Source organism: Herpailurus yagouaroundi, unplaced genomic scaffold (assembly GCF_014898765.1).
Source record: "Herpailurus yagouaroundi ecotype Mexico unplaced genomic scaffold, PumYag 184, whole genome shotgun sequence".
In the NCBI taxonomy this organism is placed as follows: domain Eukaryota; kingdom Metazoa; phylum Chordata; class Mammalia; order Carnivora; family Felidae; genus Herpailurus; species Herpailurus yagouaroundi.
Window position 1 is genome coordinate 34,403,068 of NW_024412415.1, and position 19,929 is coordinate 34,422,996.

Here is a 19,929-nt window from a genome sequence, read left to right on the forward strand (position 1 = left end):
ACGCCCCGTGTTCCAGACGGCATGCCAAAAGGGGGAGGGTCTCGCAACTCACAGGGCACCTGATGTGCGCAAGAAATAAACGTCCATCTCAAGATTGCGATTTGAGTCTTGTCACTGCCACATGGCCTGGCCTGGCCCCGTGAATGGTCAGAGCGTCAGAATTAACGGAGTAATTGCTGCTCTTGAACTCTTTAATGTGAGGAAGGAAGAAGCTGTCTCTGGAGCCACGCGGGGCAGCTGATTGACGCTTTCCCTGACTGTCATCATCCAGCACAGATGGCACTTCCTGTTTGGTAACACCTCACGTGGGCTTCTTCATCCCCCACTGACTCTGCCAGTCACCATCCTACACAGTCAAATGTGCACAGTATTAGAAGTTTGCCAAGAGCACATCCTTGTGTCTGCCAAGGAGTGTCTGTTAGAGGAAGAGTATTCTAGGAGACGATGTTCAGAGGAGAAATGGACCACCCCAGGAGGCAGCAAACCCCTTGTCTCTGAGGTGAGCACGTGGAGGTTCGATGCCCGTCGGGGATTTGGGGGGAGGGGGCATGAAGATGAGACGCCATCCCAGAAAGGGGAGGGCTCGGTGTGGGAGGGCAGGCTGGACCAGATGATTCTTAAGTCCCGTGCAACGCTGAGAGTCTCCAGCCCAGAGTCTCTTTCTTTTTTTGGAAAGTGGATGAATGGATAAGCTTTGGTCACTAAGAAAGTGAAGACCTTAGGAGATCACATAGCCTGGCTTAACGAGCAAGTAAGTATCCTAACACTAACATTATCCTTGCTTAAAGGTAGATGCTCATGAGATCGACGTTCTCGGCTCCCCTGAGGTCGACAAATGGTGACGAGTAGTCACGAAGCATGTGAAGCATATCTGTAATTTACATGTCAACCGCAAGGTGGGCTGAGCTGAGGGAGGAGTCACAGCCTTGAGACAGACCCAAGTCATCGTGACAACAGCCCCGTAATAAGGGCATCGGTGCTTTATCATGTGCAAAGTGTTCTCCGTGACATCCTGAGTGCTTCGAGATTACCATCTCAGAGCTTATTGTCATACGTCGTACATTATCATGTATCTCCGAATTTATTATCATAGCTTCTGGAGGAGAACGCCTGCCATTCTCACTGTATGGATGGGCAGGGAGATTTTCAGAGATTGTTCCCACCCAGGAACACATAGCAAGTTAAGGGGGGGATATCCCAAGACTTGAATCCAGATCCTTTGATTGGAAGTGATGGATTTTAAAATAAAAAAGCATGTCTACTCCTGGCACTAGAAGGTGGGACCAAGCTCCATTCGCATGCTCCTTGGTTCCTGAGGGATTTCTGCTTTCTGTGTGCAAGATTGTGTGGGGCAAGGTAGAGTGAGGATAAGGATAGCCCTGAACTGCTTATAGGAAGAAGGATTTTTTTTGGGGGGGGGGGGGAAGCGATGAACTGAGGCACAGAGTGCTGGAGTTCAGACCCTAACTCTTTGTTTGACCCATTTCACATCCGTGGCACCCCAGTTTCCTCATTTGAGAATGGGAAGAAAGATACTGACCCACCGTGAAGAATTTCCGTGAGGACCCAGTAAGAAGACGGGCTGAAAACATTTCGAAAACCCTACAAAGACCAAAGTTGTCATTTCAAGAAGGAATTCATTCAGCGGCAGGTAACAGGGGCACCGGCTGCAGATGGTTTTAACAGATGCGGTGTTATTTTTCCCTGGACACAAGAGTAGCACAGGGCAGGGTGGCAGGTGATGGGATTATGCCGTGGAGGGCCTGGCCTTTCTGTTTTCCTGTCCTCCCTTTATCCTCTTGCTGCTACCTTATAAACACAAGATGGGTGTCCTATCTCCAGGGTTGCATGCCGGCTCCAGGCAGGACAAAGAAGGGAGACAGAGGAAGAACCGGAATGAAGAACGGGAAAGTCTTCTTAGGAATGCAACAGCTCATTGGCCAGAAGTGCAATCAAATGGCCGGGTTCTAGATACGCGGGAGGCTGGAGGCGTGAGCACTCTGTGGAGGTGTGACCCGGAACAAATCCAAGGTTTTGACGGAAACGAGGGAGAGGCTGGGACCCACAGCGGGTGGCGGCCCGCAGTGCCTGCCATGGCTCCAGTACTGAGACGGGCGCTCAATTCACAGGGATCATTTGGCCTCGGTCTCTGGACAGAGTGAAGGCAAATTGGGTTGCCTCATGCCTTGAAGAAAAAAATAGATCTACAGGATCCCGCTGTCAAGATGGGAAAGGGAGGTGGGCCGCGGATAGAGGAAGGCTGTGTGCGGCTGCGGGTCTGGGCATCTCCACGGTGTCTCTCCCCCCCACCTTCCCCTGCTCCAGGCTCTGTTTCCTTAGCCTCCTTCCACGGGGCTGGGCCCGGGCGGGCTGAATTCGAGGAGCTCATCTCTAGCCTCTCTGTGTTTGTGTACGTCTCCACCCGAAGATGTCTAACCACAGACTTCCCCTTGACTCCTGGCAACAGAGAGAAAACAAAACCGCAGCGGCTTTCATTGCTGAAAACACAAAACTGCCTCCTTTGCCTAATAAGCCCAGACGGAGGAGCTTTATTTCTGCTCGCGACTCCAGGCCAAGGAGTCTCGGGTGGGCAGTCACATCGCCAGACTGTGCGGTGGGAGCAAGCCACCTGCTGGGGGCCGGGACCCCGAGCTCCAGGAGCCTGCACTACTGGCCGGCGGGGCTCCAGGGAGACCCTCACAGATCAGGGGGCCCCAAGATACCATTGGCCTCTCCCTCCCACCAACTCTGGTTTCAAAGCACTTGTTTAGTGTATATATATATATATATTTTTATCCCCTTAGTTTCTGGGCTATTAATTTCAGCTATTGGTCAATTCCCATTTTGTGCTTTCCTTTTTTTGTTGGCTTATTTTTCTAATTCCTTATGATGCGTATTCAGCTCCTTTATTTTTAGTCTTTCTTCTTTAATAAGGAAGGCGTTTCAGGCCATAATTTCCCCCTGAGTTGAGCTTTTTGGGGGGTCCCGTAGGTTTTGAAATCAAATGTTCCTCTTTTCATCTGTTTCTAGATGGTTTTTGAGTTTCGTTTTAATATTTCTTTTGATCCATGGGTTATCTAGACCTCTGTTTGTTAATTCCCAAGCACTTAAGGATATTTTCACCCCCTGGGGCGCCTGGGTGGCGCAGTCGGTTAAGCGTCCGACTTCAGCCAGGTCACGATCTCGCGGTCCGGGAGTTCGAGCCCCGCGTCGGGCTCTGGGCTGATGGCTGAGAGCCTGGAGCCTGTTTCCGATTCTGTGTCTCCCTCTCTCTCTGCCCCTCCCCCGTTCATGCTCTGTCTCTCTCTGTCCCAAAAATAAATAAAACGTTGAAGAATATTTTCAGCCCCACTATTTTTTTATTTAAAAATTTTGGATTACGGTCAGAGAATGCGACCTATAGACTCTCCAGTTTTAAGTGAAAAGATTTTTTTCTCTGTGTCCAAGTATGTGGTCGAACTTTATAAATGTTCTATGGGGAAGGACAAGCTGAGCTGGTGAGACCAGCAGAAAAGAATGATGTTCTAAAATGTTCTTGTTCCGCAGATAAGTCGCCCAGTTTCGAATCTTGCTTCTACCTGTCTCCAGCTGCGTGTCCAAGGACGAAATGGAGTATTTTTTTTTTTGAGAATTTGTTTTCCATCTTTAAAATGGGAGCAAAAGGAATATCCACCTCTTAGCATTTCTGCGAAGATGGTGTGAAATTGTGTAAGTAAACAGTACATATGCCCTATTGCTATTTTTATTGTTGGTTTGTTATTTTTGCAGAAAGGGAGGAAACTTTACTGTTAGTGCCCTAAACTTTCTCCCTGCCCCAGAACCGTGGCTTCTGGTTATCGAGAGGCTTGGCAGGAAAGAGGAAATGGATGGCTCAGGGAAGCCACCACCGTCCTTGTGAAGGGAGCCACCTGAGGTGGGGGCCACTTGCCCAAGCAAAAACAGAGATTTGGTGGCAAGGCCAGGTTTCAACCTCAGGTCTCAACTGACCAGTCCCTCTCTCTCTGCTGGCGGTCACTCTGTGGTTTCTCTCTTGAAAGAAGAGACTGTTGACCAAAGGTTGGCCTCTGGGATGAGGGAGGGGCTGGAAGCTTCTGATGGGTGGCCACCTCTGAGCGTTGCCTTATTACAGCTTTGCCATCTGGGAAGGGCGACTCTGAGGTCAGCAAGCTCCAGGAGAAGCTAGAGAAAGAGGGTTGGTTGGGAGCGGTTGGCTGCTTCGGGCACTGCTGTTTCACGGCTCGGTGGGGGGCAGAGGGAATCACGGAACAGAATTACGAGTCGGGGGGGTCTGGGCTCTCTGATTTGGGCCATTGATCTTAGGAGCAAGACCATTCATTCGCTGAGGATTCCCTGTTTCTATCAGCAATCATGTAACCATGCTGTGTTTGGACCATGCGTGGACAAGGATGCCTGTAACATATATGGATTTGTCTAGGCAGCGGGACTCTGACTTCAGATAGGAGTGTGTGCCGTGGGCTAGGCTGCCGGCAGGTAAGGCCTGGGATTGGCTCCTCCATATAAAATCTAAAAAAAAAAAAAAAAAAAAAAATGATAAGACCTCTAATGATTATTATGAAAATTAAGTAAGTCAGTGTTTGCAAAAGTGCCTTGTAAATCGCAGCACAAATACCGAAGAAAGTCATGGTGTGTAGAATTTGGTCTGAAAATGCTAGCTGACGCTTGACTGTGTCCCCAGCTCTTCGCTGGAAGCTGCAGAGAAACCAAATGGGGTTAAGCCTTGTTCGCCCATCGTGGGGCTGGTGGGCTTTCTCAGCGTGAAAGCCTTTCCCTGCCCCTTCCTTTGAACACGCTTCGATTAAGCACCTATTAATAGGCCAGGTTCTGGGCTAGAAGCTGAATAGTATGGTGATCACCGTCTCCTAGGGGACAGGCGCTGAGCAAACGGGTAGGTTGCAAAGCCCTGCTGGGGAGCCAGGGATTGTCACAGAGAAACGGATGGGTTCAAAGGGCACAAGGCAAGCCTCTGAGCCTCCGTTGCATCATCTCTAAGATCCGGACGGGTGGCCTGAACGTTCTCTTGGAAATCGGTAGCTTGGTTGGAGAGAGTAACCACGAGGTGGGGTGGGCGAGTGGACAGAGGCCAATTTATGCCGGACCTAGCACTGGGGAAGAGGGAAGCAGTGGTGATCTTGGCCCTTGGAGAGTCCATAGTGCAGTGGAAAGACAAGAAAGCAGCCAGTGACAGCGTAGTCTGGTCTGAGTTTTGGCAGGCTGAGGCCGAGAGGTACGGGAGCCCAGAGGACGAACCCTTTTCCCAGCCTGGGAAGTTGGAGTGGAAGTTAGCAAAGCAGAGACGCAAGCTAAGGGAATTCTAGGCAGAGGGAACCGAGTGAGCAAAGGCATGGAGTTCTATCCAGCTAAGACACAGAATCTGAAATGGGGCGCGATAAGGCTGCAGGAGGTACACAGTGAACTTGAACGCCGTGGTGGGGAACTTGAACTTTACCCTGTATGTAGCGGGGAGCTACTTTAGACGCAGAAGCATGAGATAAAGGATTAATCAGGCTTTGCCACCAGGATGGCAACTGCGAGTGGGTCCAGGGGGGGCAGGCTGCAGAAGTCCTAGAGGCCAACGTGAAAGGCACTTGTCTGGGGTTGAGCCCATCGTACAGCAAGTCTAGAGTGCCATTGAACTTCCACGGACTCAGCGGCAACCTTCCCCACACAGTGCCCCTGGTCCGGGGAGGATGGGGCCCCGAGCTGAGAACTCTCCTGCAGGGCCCAGGCCTTCAGAACAGCCCTCCGGGGGGATGGCCCCCTCCAGCCTCGGTGGGCTAGTTCAGGCTGCTTTAGCTGGGGCCCATTTGGCTGCAAGGGACATTTTGCTCAAGCCAAATGATGACCTTGTGGAAGGGAGATGGCGAAGTTTCACAAAACCCAGGGGTGAAAGCTTCAGCCCCGCTTCTGAGGAACTAAGAGTCCAAAACTGCAGAGTCCTGCCTAAGGCTCTTTTCCCACACTCGTGGCTCTCCTTCCTCCTTCTTCCCTCCATCGGAGGGCCAGCTCTCTCTGGTAGAGGAGAGCCCCACTGCCCGGCTTCTCCTCCTCACCGCCAAATGCCCCGTAGTGGCGGAGGAGAGGACCTCCCTCCGGGCGCTGGGATCCGGGCAGTCTGAGGGGCTGCGCCTCGGGTCAGGGGGCCTGGGGCCAAGAAAGGGGGTGTGTCCTAGACAGCAGGGCTCCAGAGCCTGCTCCTCTGGGTCTGTTGGGGGGTGGGCTTGTGGGTGGGAGGGGTGCCGGCGCTGGATTGGCCCCCAAGCGCTGTCCATTCTATTAGACCCGGTGAGCCTGCCCTCCAGGTGCACAGTAGTCAGAATCCACAGAGACCTCCACTCACCTTTTCAGGAAGGGAGGCAGACCAGAAAAATCCCCATGTTTGCTACTGTGGACAGTGAAAGCAGATAAGTAAAGGGTCCGAGAAGAGCTTGCCTTGGGGGTGGCGGGCAGGGGTGCAGGAGGGCTGGGCCCTTTTGCTACGGGCTTGGGGAGCCGGTTCAGAGCCCGGCGACCTGGTAGGAGGTGGCCGATCTTGGAGGAAGAGGCTGAGGCCCCTAGGGCTGGAGGCTAACGGGGGCAGAGCCAGCATCTTGGGGCTGAGGAGGGGCCCAAGACTTCTGGGGTGGGCATGCGAGGTTCCTTTGTTTCAGATGCCCCGTGGACTTCACACGGCACCAGCTGGAGGAACCAGAGACCATTGGGTGGTTTTCCCCAAATGTGGAGGAAACTCTCCCCTCCCCCACCTCTGGTGTTGCTAGACGCTGGGCTTCCTGGGGGTTCTCATAAACTCAGGAGGCTCTGTAATCGTTTCCATATAGAATGGTTTCCCTGAATAGCGAAGGAGGCCAGCTGTAGCTGATGGAACACAAAACAGCATGCGCTCGTGGGGGATAAACTTGAACGCCTATCCCTGTGCCTGGCACGCCGCACCCCCCCCCCCCAACTCCAGGAGGGAGGAGGTTGCCCAGTGGTTAAGCACGTGGCCTCTGGTCTCTGCACCACACGCTTCAACTCCGGCACGATTGCTCACCGGTCGAAACCCCAGGCACATTACTTAAATCTTGCCGGGTCTCAGTTTTCTCTCCTGTGAAATGGGCATGATGATAGCCCGAAGAAAGGTTGTGGTCCTCAGGATTTAATGAGACACCCGGAATAGCACGCAGCACGGGTGTCTGGATGGGCTCACTAACACTAGCGGTTTCGATGGTCACTGTCCCTGCTTCGGCACGTGCTGCAGGGCTCAGCCCAGTCCCTTGTGGTTTCTCTATTGGTTTCCAGTGCTGTTACAACATACCTGATGCGCTAACCATCCCCATGTCCTCCGTGCTTGCTAAAGTCTCCCCACAACTTGCTTGGGCTCTTTCCTCCTCTGTGCACCCTCCTTGTGAGAGCTGCCTGGCCACAACCTCACCGCTCCTTGGGGTGCTGCCCGACCCGCCCTCCTTCCTGAAAGCGTGCCGCAGACCCGGGAAGGAATTCGCCACTTCGCCTCCAACTCCCCAGGCTCAGAATTTCCACGAATCTCTGTGAGAGGGAGGCAGCAGCACGCAGCACGTCACGTCACGGTGCAGCTCTAGGGTGGCACAGCTGTAGCCCTAGCTGTGTGACCTTGGCTTGCCTGGGCCTCAGTGTCCTTGCGTGTCACATGGAGACAATGCAAGCAGAGCTTTGTTCACAGGGCTGTGGTAAGACACGTAAAGCAGAGACAATGCCTCCTGGCACCTATGAAGGGCTCACAAAAGATTGGATATTTCTATAAAAATAATCTCCAAAAGCCTGGCTTTTAATGGCTGTGATATCTACTGTGTGGGTAGATCATAATTTCATTAACCAGCCCCTTGTTGTTGGGCATTTAGACCGCTTCCACTCTTTCGCTATTATAAATAATGCTGCGGTGAACATCTTGTATATAAATCTTTCTGTTTATCTCTGCTTCTTAAAAATTTTTTTTTCCAACGTTTTATTTATTTTTGGGACAGAGAGAGACAGAGCATGAATGGGAGAGGGGCAGAGAGAGAGGGAGACACAGAATCGGAAACAGGCTCCAGGCTCTGAGCCATCAGCCCAGAGCCCGACGCGGGGCTCGAACTCACGGACCGCGAGATCGTGACCTGGCTGAAGTCGGAATCTCTGCTTCTTTAAAAGAGCTCCCCAAAGACTGCTTGTCTTAGAACAAAGCCCCTGCCCCCCAGACTTTCCAGTGATGCCCTTTGAAATAAAAGCAAAGCCTATTTTCCACCAGGGAAAGGAACATATGGAACATGTTAACCAAGAGGTGGTTCAGGAGGAAGGTAGAAATAGGTTCAAGATGGGTTTGGATCCATTTCAGGATGTCTGACACAAAGCCAGTGATACAGCTCCCCTCGAGCCTCCTTCCCGGAGCGAGGCAGAGGCTGATCCTCGGGGACCACTGACTTCTTTCTTTGAGAGAATTCCAAAGGGCTTTGATGTTCTTGGCGTGGGAGAAGCAACAATGACAGATCAATAAACGGAGCCAGAATGTGTGGACAATCCGGGACTCCTCCAGCCGGTAGGGGGCGATATCGCCTGCTTCTGTCTTCCAGTTGGGCCTAGGGTTTCTCCCTAACAAGGACTTCCTTTGTTGTTGTCTTAAAACTTTGGCTTACGCTTTGTATATTTCTCTCGCCTGTTTTCCTTCCTCTCCTCCCACCTACGCACTTTGCAGAATCACTTTGGGTTGCCGTTCATTCATCCCCTTCCTTTGGGAGAAATGTACTGCGTGCTTCCCCTAGGCCAGACATCAAGATTGTGTTCAGACTTTCTAAGACCTAGACGTGCTTGCTCTGGAAGTGCCGACTCACACGGATCAAACGTATTGCAATTCACCCATATTCCATATGAGGTATAGTTTTCCTGGGAAGAAAAATAAGGATTATGTTTTATAACGTCACTTTTGAAATTATTTGGCTACAAGTAATTCGTTCCATCTACGGCCAGCTTTGATTTCCCAGCAGTTATGGGGGTGCTCGAGAGTTCTTGCAAAGTGAGAAACATCTAGCCTGCACGTCGTCCTCAAAGATAGTGAAATGTTTACGAATTTTTAGGAATGCTAAATGAAACCCTTAATGCGGTTGATGTAATATTCTGTTTTGTGGACGTTTCAGTAAGATTTTATTCATTTCCATTGCAAAGCTTTTCCTTCGTGTTTGGGATCCAATAATTTTTGTTTTCAGGTCTACAGACAGTTTTTAGGGATCTCTGAAAAGTTCCCAGGCCCTGTAACCGTGCCCAGTGGTTAGCAGAGCCCTCTGTGAGGCTCGGGCACGGAGAAACGGAAGAGGTGGGACAGTTTTTACAGAGTTCCCAGGCCATCGAGTGGCAAACTAATTTAGGTAAGCGTTGCTATAGCGGAGTGTGAGCGGGCCACAGCGAAAGTATCGTTTGCTCTAAGTTGAGACTCCAGGGGGAGTCAGTGAAGGCTTTCGGAGAGCAGGTGCGTCCGAGCCAGAATATGTGACTGGCGAACAGTTTTCGAAGCAGATACCAGTGGGGAGGGTGTTGCGGGCAGGCGGCACAGCACATACAAAGGGGGTGGCCGGGAAAAGAACCTCTGCCTATGAACAAGCCAGCTGACCTCTCAGTGCTGCCCACACCGATCGCTAGGGTGTCGTTTTCCAGACCAGCGGCATTGGTGTTGGAAAGGCGGTCGTAGGCTCCCCCCCCCCAGATCTCCTCTGTGTTAATAGGATCCCTGGCGATTTGAATGAACCCCAAGATCTGAGAGGCAGGCTCTAGTTCCAGCTGGATCGGAGCTAGGCCTCCTCAGGGATTGGGGCTGTGGGAGATGGGGAAGGTGGTGGTCGGCCCGCGGAACTGCAGCCCCGACAGAGCGGCAGGCCAGCTGTTTCAAAAGTTGCTTTCGAGTTTGGCCTGCGAGCCCGTCTGGGACGGGGGGGGGGGGGGGGGGGCGGCCAGACAGTTCGAGGATTGTTGGAGGGCTGGGCTTTTCTGTTTGGAGACTCCTCCATGCACTGGGCCCACACTGTCCCTTCTGCTGGCCTACACTCCAGACAGCCTGTCTTGCCTGTTGGCTCCCCTAGCCGGTGCATCACCGATTACCTAATAGACTGGAAGCTGTGTGCGTAATTTATTCCTGTGAGTAATTGATCACATTAGGATGAGCAGGGTAAGTACCAGGGAGAGAAGGGAGAAGAAGCATCAATAACCAGGGGAAGGAAAACTGCTACAGTCAGCTAATTAGATACCTCTCTTGAGCAGCTCTTTCAACATGATGGCCCATCCTGCCGCTGCTGGCTGAGCACCCCCTCCCCCTGCCCCCACGCGTGGAGGGGCTTTCTGACGGGTGAGGACTAGAGCCAGGAAACTTGGCTCATAGGCCGGGTAATCTTAGGCAAATTACTTCTCTCTGGGCCCCAGTTTTATTGACTTACAACAGGGGGAAGGCTGGATCAGTGGTTTCCAAACATGGCTGATAGCGGAATCACCAGAGGTGTTTTAGAAAATATCAACCCCAAGGTCGCTGAGACAGGAGGTACAGAGCGAGGCCAGGAAGCTGCGCGGTCATGAGCGCCTCCTCTGACTCTGACGCAGTTGGCCCAACAGAAATGCGGGAACCCCTGGGTTGGAAAGATAACCTCAGAGCTCCTGGCCTGCTCTGACGTTTCCGGGTCATTGGTAAGGATGGATGCCTCCACGACCCCTTCGGAGGGTGAGGACGGTGCTGTGGAAAAGAGACTAGAAGGGCCAGAGACCCTTTATCTACTCCTGGCTGTCAAGAATTCACTCTGTAATCACGGTTTCTCCCTGAGCCTCACACCGAACCCACCGCTAGGCTTTATCCGAGCGCCATGTCGCCGTGTGCCCGGGAAGATTTCAAAATACAGCAGACTGGCTCCCCTCGTCCCTAGAGTCTGCCGTAATACGTATGGGGTAGCTCAGGATGTTGCGTATTTTTTTTTTTTTTAATTTTTGTAACGTTTTATTTATTTTTGAGACAGGGAGAGACAGAGCACGAACGGGGGAGGGGCAGAGAGAGAGGGAGACACAGAATCTGAAATAGGCTCCAGGCTCCGAGTTGTCAGCACAGAGCCCAACACGGGGCTTGAACTCACGGAACGCGAGATCATGACCTGAGCCGAAGTCGGCCACTTAACCGACTGAGCCACCCAGGCACCCCAGGATGTTGTGTATTTAAAGGCTGCCGGGCGATTGTGAAGATCAGCTGGCTTCATAAGGCAGCGACCTGTCCGAAGGCATCGCGGAACGGGACACTGGAAGACCACGGGACTGGGCAGCATCCGGTTGGAGGAGGCCCCTGCCACGTTGGCAGGAAACACGGACCGTAAAGAGCCCCGGGCAGATCCTCACGCTCCTGTCGGTCTCTGCGCGAGTGTAGGCAGAGCCCACCGGTCACGCACTCCGGCGCGAGCAGACCTGTCTCCCAACCGGTGCTTTTACAAATAGGAGCAAGTCACAAGAGCAGCGTGAGTGCGTTCCTTTGTCTGTAAAATGGAGCGTCCACGGTAGGGCCTTCCATCCTCCCAGCCCAGTTGAGAGGATTCAGTGGACCCACTCGAAGCCTGTGCCCTATGAGCGGTCTCTGCGAGAACTGCCCGCTTCATCCCAGTTCCCCCCCAGCACTGGGACCGGCAGGAACTGGGCTGGTTGACTGTTAACCTCTCTCAACCCGCCGTGGAAGCAGGACCTGGAGGGTCTGCTGCCGCGATGGGCCAGAGGGCCCGCGAGGAGACAGACTCCCGGCTTTCGGTCCAGGTGGAAACTTCTGGAATTCCTCCTCTCCACACGGCCAGCTGCATGGCCCAGTGCTTTCGTGTTTTCTCTCATCTCTTGGGGCTGCACATGACAGCCCCAGGTCGGCACGCGCCTGCGTGCTGGCTAGCCAGTGAGACTGGAGCCAGTTTCCAGGGACTGAAGTCTCTGAAATCTGTCACATTCTCTTCATCCCCTTCCCCATCACCTAACCCAAGGTACCTTCGAGGGACCGTTTTTGCCCTCTGCAGATGTGTTCTCCTCATAGCAGCCAGAGGGGTCCTCTTATGACATAACTTAGGTCATGTCATTAGTTTTGACTGGCTTCCCATTCTCACTGGATTAGATCTAAACTGGCGTGTAAGGAATACCCTGGAATGGCTCCTCATTCTCTTTGCCTGAACCCCACACTTCTCCTTGTTTACATGGCCCTGTACAAACTGGCTTCCAAGTCTCATCTCACTCCAGGCTACCTACCCTTACTCGCCTTGGGAGGCAGAAACATCGCTATGTGTCTTCCCAAGCTGTTTATTGCCTTGCTGTGCACATGGCCAGACACCGTCCCCCCCTCCTCGCGGTAAGGCGGGGCCGTATCTTGGAGTTCTTGTCAATGGAATATGAGTGTAAGTGAGATGCATCACCTCTGGTCTTGGCCCCCAGAGCTTTTTCTTTTTGCCGTTGACTGCATGCAGAGGCTATAATGGACCACTCCAAGGAGACCTCGGAGGATGGCAGGGAGCTTGGGTTTTGAGCAACCGAGCAAAAGACCTCCAACCAAACACCCGACTGGTTCTGAGGAGAAAAAGGGATACACTAATATTGTCTGAAATCACTGAGATTTGGGCTTGGGTGCTCTAATGGCCCGACTCATCGCCTGTTCTCTGTTCCTGGAATATGTTAAGGTACTTTGTGCTTCTCCGAGGCTGTGTCCTCTGCTTGCAATGCTTTTCCTGACCATTCTTCACATGCTTGCGTCTTTAGCCACTAGGTCTAAAACTCACCACCAGCTCTTAGCCTTCATCTGTGTTCTTGTCTTATTTTTTTTTTTTTATAGAACGTTTTACAACTTGTGTGTTGTTTTTCTTAACTTTGGTTTTCATTGTGCTCCCCACTAGAAGAATGTGAGCCTCCAAGGGCATGAATCAAGTCTGTCTCACCCCCCAGCATATATCCCGTGCCGAACAAAGGGTCTGACAAAAAGTAGGCAGTTAACAACTATTAGCTGATGGATTGAATGAATGAATGAATGAATGAACCAATTATGTGTGATTCAGCTCAGTTCATTTCGAATATTTCCGGGGCACCAACTTTGTGCAAGGCACTTTATACACATATAATGCGTTCTCTACTCAATTCTCATTAAAGTCCTAGTGGGGAGGTAAGATCATTATCCCCACTTTACGTAAAGACATCAAGAGGCATTGGTAGCAACCATAACCCAGGTCCTTCACAATGGCATTCTCCAGCCGCCATCTTATCTCTGAAAGGTAGGTCCTATGGTCTCCGTTTTACAAAAGGAAAAACTCATGCTCAGACAGACTGAGTCACTTTCCCAAGGTCACGCAGCTAATGAGGTCATGCAGCTGGGATTTAAACCCAGGTCCAGGGGGAGGGAATGGAAGAGAATGGGGACACGCCTCTCTTACAGTGCTATTCTTCCTGACAGCCTCGTTAGAAATCCCCAAAGAATATCTGGAACATGGGTGGAAATGAAGACTGGATTTCTCCAAAGTCCCATGAGCTCGGTTTGCAACGGGATTTCATTTTAAATGCAGGACCCTCTCTCTCCCATGGCGCCTGGGATGAGGGGGCGCCATTTTGTATCCTGGGAATACAGCTCCTGTGACCTTCTGTGAGCCAGGCTGGCCTGGCCACCACCGATAAGCTGGAGGCATGAGTGCCCAGGTTCATCTGGGGAGAGCAGCCGGAGCTGTTGATAGGCAGAGAAAATCTGTGATTAATTATGGCAGATGAAAGCATGAAGTAATGAATCCTTCTTGAGGGCTGGGCAAGCGGAGGAGCCTCGCTCTCTGGATGCATGTGGAGACTGCACAGCCCCTTCTGAAACCAGCAGTAAACTTTAATGGCTGCAAGTTCTGTGACTTGGCGGGCTGCGGATTGGATGGCGCATAGAACTCATGAATTCTCTGGGGTGGAAGCTAATTAGGGTGCAATTTTTCAATTATGGAACATCGAGCGAGCCTCTCCCCAGACCCCCCCCCCCCCCCCCCCCCCAATGGATACACTCCATTTGTCTGTTTTCCTTTATTTCTTAATCATTTGATGATATGACAGCAATTATTTGTCATTTGGAAGAGAAAATCGTCACGGAGCTATTGTTTCCCTCCTGAAGCCCCAGCTCTTCTGTGGAGATGGTTACATTTGATAAATGGTCTGCGTTCCCGCCGCTCCTCCCCCAACCCCCACCCGGGGTTGGTGTGGCAACAGGAAAACATTAGCCTGTGACGCGCCTGCTCTGATTGAAACGCCATTTGTAGAAAGGCATAGAAAGAGCAGGATCCAGTTGAAAAGAGCCGCAGCCCGGAGCTCTAGGCCCACCCACGTCACCTAGGTTGAGGCTGTGGGACATTTGCTTTGGGAAATTTGGTCACTTCTCTGAGCTAATAAGCCCAGCGTCAGGATCAGGAATGCAAAACAGAAATGGAGCAAAGAAGGAAAAAAAAAAAAAAAAGAAGGCAAAGAAAAAAGCACTCCGCCAGAAATGGGAACACTTAAATGACTTTGTTTAAATGTCATGGTACTCTCAAAACCCTGTTCTCATATGTATGCAAGTTAATTAAATGGAAAAATGTCAAATTAGTTGCTTAAAATATTAATGGCAGGAATTATCCCAGATTCTAGAGCAGGCAGTGCAGAGGAAATGAACCTTTTAGGGCTTAACCCTTTTTTGGGTCACCCCTTCTCGCACAAAATAGATCTTTCTTTTAACCATGGGAATCTCCATGACTGCCAAAGAGTTCTGTGGGTTTCGGGATCCAAGCTTCCGGGGGGGGGCGGGGGGGGGGGGAGAGAGGGTTGCCCTGCAAGTCCACCTGGAGTACAGAACTCACGAATGGCATTTATTCCTGTAGCACTGTTTTTTTCATGGGTGATTTGAGGTTTCCGGGAAGGCCCAATGATCCTGAACATGTCCCAATGGTCTGTTCTGGGGCCTGGGTAACTTGCCATTTTTTCTTTTGGTTTTTGAAGGGTATTTTGGTTTACAGAACCCAGTAAAATGCAAGATAGGAAAGGCTTGCACAAAGAGGGGCACCCCCGTTGGTACTGAATACCAACGGGGTCTAATGGCTGCGCTGACCAAAATGGTGGGAAGAGGGAGAGCCACAGACTCAAGGGCTTTGAATCCAGCAGGGAGAGGCCACAGGGCCCCGGATCTGGTCTCATGGTAGCCTGTGGGGAAACTTAAGCCTCAAGAAAACAAGAAACGTTCCAAATGCCACACAGCTATTGAGTGCTGATAAGGCTCATCTATTCATGCACACAGTTTCTGCCCACCTCCCCCAGGCACTTCCATATATTAGGGGACAGCAGGGCAAATAGATACAGGCCCGTGCAGGCCACATGCCTAACACCGTAGGAGGAAGGGCAGAGGATGGACGACAGGGACACGGTTATCAGGGAGACCTTGCCTCTATCAGCCAAAGAGCATTTACCACTGACGATGGCAGCCAGCTCTCCATTCTGGCAAAGGCAGGCCGGGAAGGAAGGCAAGGCCTGTCTGTTGAGAAATTACGGCTGGTCACCGCCTCGACACGCTCAGAAGCATCTTGCGGAATTCGATCGGTTCAAGCCTGACAGATGTTATCCCTCTTTTACAGTTTAGGAAAGCAGGAGACCCTCTTGGCAAGGGGAAGTGGCCGAAATGAGTCCGCAGGAATTTGTAATCCTACAGTGGCCAGTGGGGTTTCGGTTTAATTGCAAATTAGCAGTAGAGATACCCAATAATAGAGGTAGGGCCCAGTTTCCAAAAGGGGTATCCTCAGAAGGAAGGAGATATTCTGAGTTGCCCTGTGAGAAAAAAAATTCCAAAAAACGTAGGGAACCCCTATATATCTGTATTTTTATTTTTTTAATGTTTATTTACTTTTGAGAGAGAGAGAGAGAGAGAACGCACGCACGTGAGCGGAGGAGGGACAGAGAGAGAGGGAGACACAGAATCCGAAGCAGGTTCCAGCCTCTGAGCTGTCGGCACAGAGCCAGATGCGGGGCTCAAACTCATGAGCCATGAGATCATGACCTGAGTTGAAGTCGGACGCTTCACTGACTGAGTCACCCAGGTGCCCCAAGAACCCCTACATATGTTTATCCTTTTTTGTATCAGCCAGTGTAGCAAGTTGTATCATGGACCCCAAATACATTTCCATCTTAATCTCCAGAACCTATAAATGCTGCCTTATATGGCAACAAGGGCTTTGCAGATGTGATTGAATTAAGCATATTGAGGTGGGAAGATTATTCTGGATAATTCACATGGGCCCGATGTCATCGCTAGGGTCCCTATGAGAAGGAGGCAGGAAGGTCAAAGTGAGGAGTAAGAGATATCATGATTGGAGTGAGGCACTTTGAAGACAGAGAGAAGAGCCCTGAACCAATGAATACAGATGGCCACTGGAAGCTGCAGAAGACAAGGCAACAGGTTCTCCCCTGGAGTTTCCAGAAGGAACCGGCCCTGTCAATACCTTGACTTCACCCCAGTGAGACCAGATTTTGGAACTGTAAGGGAATGAATGCACGCCGCTCTAAGCCACTCAGTTTGTGGTAGTTTGGTACGGCCTCAGTGAGAAACTACTACAGTCAGTTACCGCTGAGTAACAAACCGGCTCGATGCTACTTTGTCATTCTTTGGCGGGAAGGGGTTGGGGGGAGCCGCTCGGTCTCTGATGATAGGTTGGTGTTCAGGCTCTTCACCAGCTGTGTTCTGGGAGAAGGGCTGTGCTCTTTTTGTGGCAATGACAAAAATGGGAGAGAAAATGAGCTTGCCATGTCTGTTACCGGTTCAGCTCTGAGACACCCCACTTCTGCTCATTTTCCATTGGTCAAAGAAGTCACGTGGCCAAACACCACCAGTGAGGACCCTACAACTGTACACAGCCCGGTTTAGTGGGAAGAACTGCAAAATGACACAGCAAAGGGCAGGGATATACGATTCTAACACTGGGGAGGGGTAGGAAACAGTTGGGTCCTGCCACACTTTCCTTGAAGATTCATAATGCACGTTGACATGTGGAGAGCTCCGAGAGGTCCTGCATAAATAAGTCTGTGTAACTCTGTTCACACGATGTTCTCCAAGCTTCTCGGCATGCAGAGCCCTCCTATTAGCCTACAGGGTTAGCATTTTGAGGCATGCTCCTGAAGGTGGTTCGTCTTTAGAAGTTCAAGGGAGGAGAAGACTGCGGGCTTGCCTGGGCCTTGAAGAGTGGATTCAAGCAGTTGATGAGGCTTTTCCCACGGGGGGAGCAAAACTGAAAATTGTTCGTGTGAGCTAATGTCCCTATCCTCAAGGGACTCTTCCTCATGAGAATCTGATCAAATACTCCGTTCCCTCATGGACAAGAAGAGCCCAGGATGAGATCCTTGTCTAAAAGAGCAAACACCGCTGTCTGGGAGTCCGGTCTTCATTAACCCAAGGACCCGTTGGAAATTCCTCAAAAGGCAGTCCCTCACCTCTCACCCAAGAGCTGGGGTGCCTCCTGCTGACCGGGCTTCCTGCGAACAAGCACGGATTTGGGAAGTGTTGCTGGATGGGAAACAGAGGTGGGTAAAACAGGTTTCCCACCAAAGTTGATCATCAGGCCTGCTACTAGAAGTGTCCCTGGACTGGAGACCTGAACTCTCTCCCCCTTCCTGTGTGGACCCAGACTAGGAACAGGCAGAGGAACAGGAAGCAAGTTTCCCAACGTGGGAGCTGTCAACTCCAACTTATGCAGGTGGACATGACTCCATGAGGCCCCCGGAGCAAAGCCGTGAGCCTCTGACGTGTGGGCCTCCACTGCTCTGAGGAACAGGGTTGAGGACACGCTGTCCCTGTGCCCTGCCTGCTTCCCTCCACTGTGAGTCACCACAGCACTGCCCGGGGAGGGCTGGCCACTCTGTGGGATGGTGACTTATTTGACACACTTAATTAGCCTATTTCCATGTAACATGTTTTAACGGAGGCCATTACAGCCTAATAAAAGGAAACAATAGCGCCATAAATCCCAGGATCAATAGAAGGGAAAGCAGTGAGGCTGAGAGTGGCTTCCTCTGAAAGATCCAGAGGGGTTTCAAGAATGCAATTCCCCTTGAAATTGAAGGATGAGGGGAAAGAATGTTTGCCGGCTCGCTCGCTCACTCCCTCTCTTATGCATTCAGCAAATATTTAGAGGGTACAGACTATGGGCCAATCTCTCCCGTAAACTCCTAGGACGTAGACAAAAGGCAAGGTCTAGTGGAGGAGAAAGACGCACAATTCAGTGTGGCCAATCCAAGGAACAAGAGCTGGAGGGAGAGACTTCCTGGGGGAAGAATATTTGAATAGGTTTTGAAGGATAAGCAGGAGTTTTCTGGGCGGAGAAGGGAGTGGGGGAGGACGATGGTAGGGGCAGGAGGAGCACATGGAGAGCACAGAGGCAGGAAAGGAGCACGGTAAGTTTGGGGAACAGAGTATGAGACAAGCAGAGAGCAGAGACACAGAGACATGGGAGAGGGTGTGGCTGGAGAGGTATGTTGAGGCACGGTGGGAGAGAACCCTCTCTGCCAAGCTAGAGTTTGGATTCTTTTGAGATCCAGCGGAGTTGAAAGAGATCGGAGGGCGCAGTTACCAGAGACTAGTGCTGCAGAGAAAACTCCTTGTCTCGGTTCATTCCGTATCCCGGGCCTGACACCCTGTAGCTTTGCAGTCTCCCAGGCAAACTTGGTAGGGACACCACAGCCGCTTCTGCTTTGTGCCCGAGCAAGACGTATACCCCAGCACAGACATGAGCTCACAGCTTTGGGGGCAGGACTGGAGGGATCGAGGAAGACAGCAGAGGAGCAACCTACCTCTTTAGTTGGAAGGAAGGGGCTGGATCAAGAGAAGCCTGCAAAGGTGTTTGGAGGGACACATGAGACATTCACACTCCAGGAGGCTCCAGGAGACACTGTCAGCTCTTGTTGAGACAACGTGCCAGCGCAGGATACACGTTTTTGGCTGATTAGCCATGTGGCGAAAGCGTCGTATAGCGAGGTCACGGCCACCAGCTTAGTCTGCTTTCCCGAAATCTCACGAGTCCATGGGTTGTACTCAAGAGGAGAGCTGGATTCTTAGCTTAGCTTTGCCATCAGCCATGATTTCACTGTGGACTGCCCACTCTGTCTGAAGTTCAGCTTCTCTTATGGTAAATGAATTTTCCTCAATAGTTCTCTCCTTCACCAAAGCATGCAATCAAGTCCGGTTGATTTTACCACTCAATATGGCATCCTTCCCTCTAGTTGAAGCCACCATAAGATGTCACTTGAGGACTGTTGGAATCCCTGACCTGGACTTCTGACTTCCAGTCTTGCTATGCAAGGTGTTCATCAAGTCTATGAAAAGATGGAGGTATTTAGGCTGTGTGAGCCACATATGTCTATGCTCTTCTTTGGTGGAAACAACCCAATGTCCACCAACTAATGAATGGAGAAACAAACGTGGTATGTCCATTCAATGGAATATTACTTAGCCACGAAAACATTATACTAAGCGAAAGACGCCAGACACAAAGGGCCATATGTTATAGGTTCCATTTATAGGAAATATCCAGAATAGGCAAATCTATAGAGACAGAAAGTAGGGCTGAGGTGAGATGGGGAAATGGGGCGGGTGATAGCTAAAGGATATAGGGTTTCTTTTTGAGGAGATGAAAGTATTCTGACATTGACCGAGTAAAGGTTGCAACTGCATTGCATTGACCGAGTAAAGGACTCTGAGTATGCTAAAAGCCATTAAGTTGTATATTATAAATAAGTGAATTATATGGTATGCACCTCATTTCTCAGTAAAGTTGTAGTAAAAAAAAAATATCTGTAGCTCACAGGCCATATGAAAATAAGCTGCGGACCACATTTGGCTCATGGACTATTGTTTGCTGATCCAGAGGCTCTATGTTCCTGCCAAATGAATGGCCTAAAATGCAGATCTGG

General features: G+C 51.1%; 1 long non-coding RNA gene across 5 annotated transcripts in view; it reads left to right on the top strand.

Moving 5' to 3' along the window:
• The window catches only part of LOC121041921 (uncharacterized), a 26,835-nt gene continuing 6,906 nt past the window's right edge, over positions 1 to 19,929 (top strand). Inside the window, exons 1-5 of one of the 5 annotated variants that reach the window (XR_005795921.1) lie at positions 1 to 499; positions 1,506 to 1,651; positions 3,547 to 3,708; positions 4,321 to 4,491; positions 12,888 to 13,151. This is a non-coding gene — a long non-coding RNA (uncharacterized LOC121041921). Of the gene's footprint in view, positions 500 to 1,505; positions 1,652 to 3,546; positions 3,709 to 4,320; positions 4,492 to 10,257; positions 11,004 to 12,887; positions 13,152 to 19,929 lie in introns of those variants that run through there. The other 4 variants (XR_005795919.1, XR_005795923.1, XR_005795920.1 and 1 more) reach the window with 4 other exon arrangements.